Genomic DNA, 8554 nt, shown 5'->3' with positions numbered 1-8554 from the left:
TTTTTTTTTCCATTGACGTTGGGCGTTGAAATTTGAAGGAAGCTGGATCATTCTCGGCATTTGAGGATTTTTATTATATAGTAATAATTTATAATATATTATATATGTAAAATATATAAATAACATGTTACATAATATATATCATATATGTAATTATATAATAATTGCTCAGATTTTTCGAATTTTCAATCTCCAGATTTTCATGTTGAGATTTTTCAAAATTACCGTTGGAAGTCTTTAATCATTCGAGCGTTCAACGAAATTGTCGAAAATTTAACATCGAATGAGAACAAGTTAAGATAAATAATAAAATAACCCTAGATTTTTAATGTTAATATAATAATAACATTTTTAATATAATAAATAACATAAATATAATAAAATGACTAATAAATGAATAATAAAATAACCCTAGATTTTTAATATGTTAATATAATAATAAAATTTCTAATATAATAAATAACATAAATATAATAAAATGACTAATAAATGAATAGTAAAATAACCCTAGATTTTTAATATGTTAATATAATAATAAAATTTCTAATATAATAAATAACATAAATATAATAAAGTAATCCTAGATTTTTAATATGTTCATATAATAATAACATTTTTAATATAATGAATAACATAAATATAATAAAATGACTCTAGATTTTTAATATGTTAATATAATAATAACATTTCCAATATAATAAATAACATAAATATAATAAATCCTAGATTTTTAATATGTTAATATAATAATAACATTTTTAATATAATAAATAACATAAATAAAATATCCCTAGATTTTTAATATATTAGTATAATAATAACATTTCTAATATAATAAATAACATAAATATAATGAAATAACCCTAGATTCATAGAAGCTCACGTAAAAAATATTCTTTATAAACGTGCCTAAGAGATTTAAAAAAGAAAAAAAAAGAAAAACGATTATAACGATTTTCTCATTTGGTCGCGAACGAAAGTGAAAAGCTTCCAGAGAGATCGTCTAACGATGAAAAAAAAAAAAAAAACGCGTATTAAATTACGACTGATGATAGCGATCATTCTTCGAGCGTAATGTACCGCTGTCGTGGATTTCGTAACGGCGCGGATGCCTGTGATAGAAAATATTGTAAAATCGTGGCTGTTGGAATTGCAGAAACCGCGTGCATTGACGTACCGAACGAGCGCACTTTGCGGTGGAACGAACTTTACAAAGGATCCTTTTTTTTTTTCTGCCTCCACCTCCCACTCCCTTCTCTCATTCATGTTGTACAAGTGGAAAAATAAATGTTGGGGAGGGAGGGGGCACGCCCGTGCGCCGACAATCTGCCTCGAGAGAAATGGATATCGAACGATTTCAATTTTGGTAGCTGCAACTCCGTTTTTCCTCCAATTGTTTCCACCTCCTCCCCTCCTCGAATTTTCAGTTCTCGCGTTTCTCGTTTTCTTCGCTGTGCGTAAGAACGTTGCCATTTACCGTGCAACTTCATAAATTAAGAAAGTACTACGAAAAATTAATCATCAAATTTCTTTGCATCTGAAAGTTTCCCATAAACACGTAAAAATCTAGTTACGACCAATTGAAAAATAAATTTCTCTCATCGATAATGCAGCGTGGCGATTAACCCGTCAAATGTTTAGTTGTATAATCATGTTGGATAATCTTGCAATTAACAATCGAATAATTGGTTTGGAGATTCGAAAAGGATAACGTATTGTGATATATTGAGTAAATGTATCGGAGATAAATGCATTCTAAACCTTGTGAGTGTCGCACACGTAAGTCGCTTGCGCATAATTTTACAATCGGTAATAAAATAATTGATGATAAAATAATAAAAATAAAAATAATAAAAATAATAATTATAAAATAAAAATAATAAAATAGTAATTGATAATAAAATAATTAAAAATAATAATGATAAAATAATAAAAATTGGTAATACAATAATTAAAAATAATAAAAATTGATAATAAAATAATTAAAAATAATAAAAATTGATGATAAAATAATTAAAAATAATAGTAATTGATAATGAAATAATTAAAAATAATAATAATAAAATAATAAAAATTGGTAATAAAATAAATAAAAGTAATAATAATAAAATAATAAAAATTGGTAATAAAATAAATAAAAATAATAATAATAAAATAATAAAAATTGGTAATAAAATAAATAAAAATAATAATACTAAAATAATAAAAATTGGTAATAAAATAATTAAAAATAATAATAATTGATAATAAAATAATTAAAAATAATAATTCAAACTGGTCAACATACTATAATATATGAAAAACCTCATTCAGTATCAAACTTTCAGACTTCTAATAACTTTGAGCACGGAAGGAGCTAAAGTTTTCTTGAAAGAAGAAGAAAAAAACATTTAATCGGACGAAGAATGAAACGAAGGTAAAACGTTTCTGAAAAAGTTTTCAATCGATCCATTGTTTTTGTTATACGTGTTAAATTCAAATTAAACGTTACTTGTGTTACAAATTTTTCGTCGCTGTGTTGCATCTTTTCCTTTTATTAAAGTTTCCTTTAAGAATCGTTACGTAAGGGGAACGTTGCTGACTCATTGCGCGTTTAGCAGAAACCCGACGTATGTACGTACATACAATGAGCTCTTTTCTCGAAGCAGAATTGAAAGGAACGCTGGTGTGCGCGGAATAGAAGGACTTGGGTCGCGAACGAATTCGTCGATCGACGACTTCGATCCTGGCTCGATACGTACGATCAATTTCAATCTGCGATTTATATCGAGATGCAGGTGTACAACAGCATAATGATGCACTGTGATTGTAACCACCGTTCGTTGGTACTTTATATTCGTGGTTTTTTTTTTTTTTTATTTTAACTTGTTTCATGCCTTAATTTCTTAATTCTTCTCTCAACTAACATAAGCTGCGAAGTAAATATTAATAAATTTATTAAGGAAATGAAAATTAAGAATGAATTTATTGTTCATTCATTCAGTCATTCAATTTGTTCAGTTATTTATTATTAACTGAGATACCTTGATTTTTATTTGCATTATTATTGGCAATTAAGTGTGAACATCGTAGTGTCTGCGTTACTTTTAGTTTGATTTAGAAAAATGCAATTCAAGTTGCAATTTTTCTCTGACATTTTTTTATCCTACTTGTGTTAACTTACTTGTGATAATGTAATGCATTTGTAATCTTATCGTGCAATGATTTATAGCCTTTTTACAGTGCCGTGAAATTACACTATAAAGTCGTGCAATCAAGTTTAGTCAGAGCATGTGTTGTTAGCTTCATTACGCGAAGAGCAATCTCGTGCTAATGAGGACTGGAGATACAGTCTCTTAAATGCACGAATCTCGCACTAAATATCGAAGGGTTGGCTCACTCGCATGCTTGAGTCATATTCATTAAATCAACAGCACCTAATCTTACCCAATATAGTTGAACGAGATGGCCAATTTACTCACGAATTCATTTTTAACCTTAAGTCGAACAGTAAAATTATTATCTTCTGTGTATGTATTTTTAATTTCACGACTCGTAAGTTTCAATTTGAAAATGTTGCAGTATCAGAATGAGAATGTAAATATTAGAACAGCATTGTCTAAAAATAAATATATATTAGAATGAAAAAAATAAATATTATATAATTATTAAATATTATAAATAAATATTAAAATGAAAATAATAAATATTAGATGAAATAGATCGAATTACTTTTAATTCTGAAACTTTCTTTCTTCTTTACAAACAAAAAAATAAAAAAGTTGCCTTTAGGAAAAGATTTTTCCTAATAATTGAAAGTCTTTGAGTGATTTTATATCAGGTTGAGTAATTTATTCCCGCATTTCCTTTTTAAAAGAAATACAAAATGTATCCAATCGAGTAATAATTTGTTTATTCTGCTGTTCTGTAAACGTGCGTTTCGTACCGAAAAATTCGGTTACATGTTTCTCACATTCTTGAAAAATATAAAGCTACATTTTTACATTTTTATACAATGCTTTTATAATTTTCATTCTTTATCAATTCTTGCGACATACTGAAATTTATACATTAAATAGAGCCCTACGATTTTATTGTTGCAAAATGATTATGAAACGCACAGTGTTCTGTACGAGGAAGGCTGAATTCGTAATTCCTCAATTATTCTTTCGAATTTATTTCATCTCGTCTCCTTTATTTAAGAGCCATTTTATTTAGTCAAATTATTTAATGTCTCGTAGCTTTCATTGTCTGAAAATGATTCTTTAAATGCTTTCGTTCGTTATCAGCAGGTTAATACGACGATAATGCCAATCGGGAGATTATTGCATCGTCATTAAACAGGTTGAGCCGAATACATTATTATACTTTACGTATTCCTCGTTTCGTACATCGCATTATTTTCCCATTTTGCAAGTACTGACGCAATTGTATAATAAACGCAAACGAATGCGAGTAATTTTATCGTAAACGCGTTCGTTCGTTCGTTTGTTTCGTCGGCTTCCGTGTGCGCATGCTGCTCCGAACGTGACATAATCGTTCGCATGTAAGTAACGCACGATATAGCAAATTTGAAGTTGAAACTTGCTGAAACTTGAACAAGTTTCGATCGAATATCTTGAGGGTCAATTCGGTAAATACAATCTGAACTGACTTGACGAAAAAAATGGTACTCGCACGTCAATTACAGAAATCAAAGTTCCTTCGAAGCGTGTTCTACGAGTAGGAAAATTAAACAACGTTTTACATATAAGTATTTTGAGAAAGAAATTATTTATATTGTATGTAAATATTTATATAATTATATATACTATATACTGTACTATACTGTACCACACTATATTATATATATAATATATAATATATAATATATAATATATACCATACTATACTATACCATACCATACTATACTATATATATAATATTATATATTATATATATAGTATATATATAATATTATATTATAATATATATAGTATATATATATTATATTATTTATATTATATCCATAAATATTACAATATATTATATTATTATATAGTATATTATATACTATATAATAATGTAATATGTTGTAATATTTATGGATATAATATAAATAATATTTATTTAACGAAAATTATGATAATTGAACAACAAATAATTAAACAAGACAAATTATTTTAAAACAACACGAGTCAACAACTCAAATAAATTCTTTTAAGGACACAATTGACACTTTTTAACAGTTCTCTTTCAACGCTCGACTCTCACGACTCTGGTCCTTTTTTTTTTCAAAAAAGAAATGCGCTCTGCTATGCCTACGTTGGACACATAATCTCACATCACATTCGTATTTTATATGATCAACAAACAGGCCATCTGTTATATTTAAGCAATTTAACTAAAATCAGATTAATTATAATAACCGACAGCTGATAATAACCGATGCTACAATATTTTATGTTACAGTAGTGAATTACATTACGATAAATAATTGTTTTATGTCTTCTATGCTCGTAGACGCTTTATCGGACAGCTGTTTAATGAAAATGTATTTGACGCGATAACGGCTTGATTTTCTTTTAAAATGGTGAAACAGGCATTATCTTCAACAATGGATAGGTCAAGGAAGCCCACTTTAGCCTGCGAGATTACCAGATGATACGCCGTTAAGCGTTCGTTTCTCTAGAACCTGAAAAGAAAACGTTACAGTGATTAATACGTGTTCGAAATTAACCCCTCGTTGTATTGTATTTCGTATACAGTCGTGCCATGAAAACCATTTTTCTTTTTTTTTTTTTTTTGTATATTATCGTCACGACGTAATTAATATCTGGACGATCTTATAATTGATATTGAGGTTCTTACAATTTTATTATAAAATAATAATATTATAAAAATAATAAGTAATATTAAATAATATTAAATAATATTAAATAATAAATAATATTAAAAAATATTAAATAATAAATAATATTAAATAATATAAAAATAATATTATAAAATAAGCTTGAGCTCGAAGTCTCTATAATGCGTCGTTCACTTTATTCCAAGATGCTTTTGCATTATGCAACGAAGCGAAGACACTTTTCTTGTCTATAAATCCTATAAATTATCGCAGCAAGAAAGTCGAACAATTTTTTTTTCGTAGTTGAATCCGCGATGTATTTGAGAATTGAAACTTCAAAACTTGCCGTACGAAATTTTTCTTTGTCCCAATTTTTCATCCGACTTTAAATATCAGGCGAATGTTAAACGAATGTTACGATTTTTTTTTGAATTTTTGTCACCTAAGGCGAAAAGAAATCATACTTCAAGTTTCCGGAGTTTCACTTTTCACATTCAATCGTGAGAAAAATTTCTCAGTGTCCTTGCGTACCGTGACAATTTATTATTATTTTCGAGAAGAAAATCCACCTGTGATGTAAAAACATTTTTATTAAAATTGAAAATAAAGGCTTCGAGCTTATTATTTTACGATTTTTTTTTTTTCTACAAAATTGTAACAGTTTCAATCGAAATAAATACAGAAACGTAGTTATTTCGATATCAACAGAATCAGGCAGTTAAGGGATTGATGAAAAAATTTAAAAAAACCAGTCTGTGCTGTCGTCTTGCACTTTTGTTACAATTCCTTCTTTTTTTTTTTCTTTTCTTAAACAAGCATTAATTTGTAATTCATTTTTAAAGTTAGCGATTAAAAAGTTCAACTCTAACTTATTCTATCTCAGTGCTAATCGACTGGTTAAAACTTGTAATTTGTAAAAATCGAACTGAAAGGAAATGGGGAAAGTTTATAATAGAATAAATAACAAAATTCTTCTACTCGCGCACTTGCTAATTAGCAAACTCTCTAGAAATGTATAATACATTATAAATGTCTATGAAATTATCGGTCGTTTCTTTGGCTAACTCTTGCAATTTTAACGTTAATTTTCGTTTCGTAGTTTTACTTGTTACTTGTGGCTAAATACTTGTTACTTTCACTTGTTACTTGTGCTTACTATTGATACTTGTGCGTACATTAACAAATACATATGTACATAATGCATAATACACACGTTAGTATGTACTTTTTACTTTTACGTTCGCGAAAAAAAATTCTCCGTTCAAAAGGAAAAGGCTCGGATTCGAATAATCGATATTTTGTCGTTCCTATTTTTTTTTCTTTTTTTCTTCTTTTTGTCCTCCCCGATTCCTCCTTCGGTTAAAATCATTCTCCGTGTAGCTCGTATTTGCTTTGGCAACATGCTGTTTGCCCGGTTAAATATATTTCGTGAATTGCGCCAGCCTCACGACCAATTTGCATTTGAATACGCCGAAAGCAACGGTAACAATTTGTATTTTATGCGCGCGACCTTGTTGCATCGTTTAGCCCCCTCGAGCTGAATGAACTGAACGAAGATACTTTGCTTCCGTGGGTATTTCTTATCGGCGCTCTTAATTGCCGCTGCTTAAAGAAGGAAGACAGAGGAAAAGCTAGTCGCATTTTCGTTCACGGTGTAACGCGTGAAAAGTGTTTGCTCATGTGTTGGCCCCGAATAAGAATAAAAAGTGGCACTAGTAACGAGTACCAATTACTGTAAGAGCGATAAATGTACGGCACTCGCATGAATTGCTGACCGCAAGAGAGAAAGAGAGAGAGAGAGAAAAAAGAGATACTTAAATATTGTTGAACTATCGTCGAGTGTACCGTGTTAACTTTTCGTCGTTCGGTGAATCGAAATAGTAATTGTTTGTAAAAACTCGTATTTTCATGCAAAATAATTTAAATAAAAATAATTCGAAATAATTTTTTATTAAATTTTAAATGAGTGAAAGAAAATAGTTAAGACAGAACTCTGTTTCATAGTTTTTTCTAAGTTTCTGCGTATCATCAATTTTCGCTATTATTTCGATCATCAAATGAACGTTCATACGTGTTTCATAATTAAAGTAAAATCATTGGTTCATTTTTTAGTCAAAAAAAAAAAATCAAACGAAATAATAAGTGAAAATTATTGTTTGAGAATTAATTATTAAAATGAATTCTGCACGATGGTAAATGAGAATCGGTCATCTTGTTGATACATAGTAATCTGACAATAAGAATAAATTTCTTGAAAGATTATTTAAACAAAATATTTATCCTAACTCTTTGAATTGTCTCGTTGTTCGGTTACCAAAAATAGACTTTTTATTTCATTTTGTATTATTTTCTACGAATAATTTTTTATTGCGTTTCACTTCACACTATGATGGAATTATTTGTTATTCAACGAATAAAAATGAAAGTAACCGATTCTTTGGAAATGATTTATTTAATTTTGGGCGCAAGATTTAATATTATATCTTCAAACGAAAATCAGAAATTAGTGGAAGTTATTTCAAATTATATTTCATCTTTACTTGAAATAAAATTTTCTCAAGGACCTAGCATCGATAAGTGATAGTAATCGACTATAAAAATACTACTTTTGCGCTCATTAAATATAAATATAATAATAATTACAAGCAAAAAAAAAAAAAAAAAAAAAATTTTTTTTTTTTTTGTTTTTTTTTCTTTTTTTTGGGCCCGCAATCAGTTGTCTGGTTAAGGCGTTTAATAGAACT

General features: G+C 28.2%; 1 protein-coding gene across 3 annotated transcripts in view; it reads left to right on the top strand.

The window, feature by feature from the left end:
• Positions 1-8554, top strand: part of LOC122528119 (CCR4-NOT transcription complex subunit 6-like) — a 131892-nt gene that overhangs the window by 122939 nt on the left and 399 nt on the right. The window lies entirely within an intron of this gene.

This window comes from Frieseomelitta varia, unplaced genomic scaffold, assembly GCF_011392965.1.
Source record: "Frieseomelitta varia isolate USP_RPSP 00005682 unplaced genomic scaffold, Fvar_1.2 scaffold_246, whole genome shotgun sequence".
Taxonomy (NCBI): Eukaryota; Metazoa; Arthropoda; class Insecta; order Hymenoptera; family Apidae; genus Frieseomelitta; species Frieseomelitta varia.
Note: the sequence above shows the minus strand (reverse complement) of the source record. Positions and strands in the feature narration are given on the sequence as shown.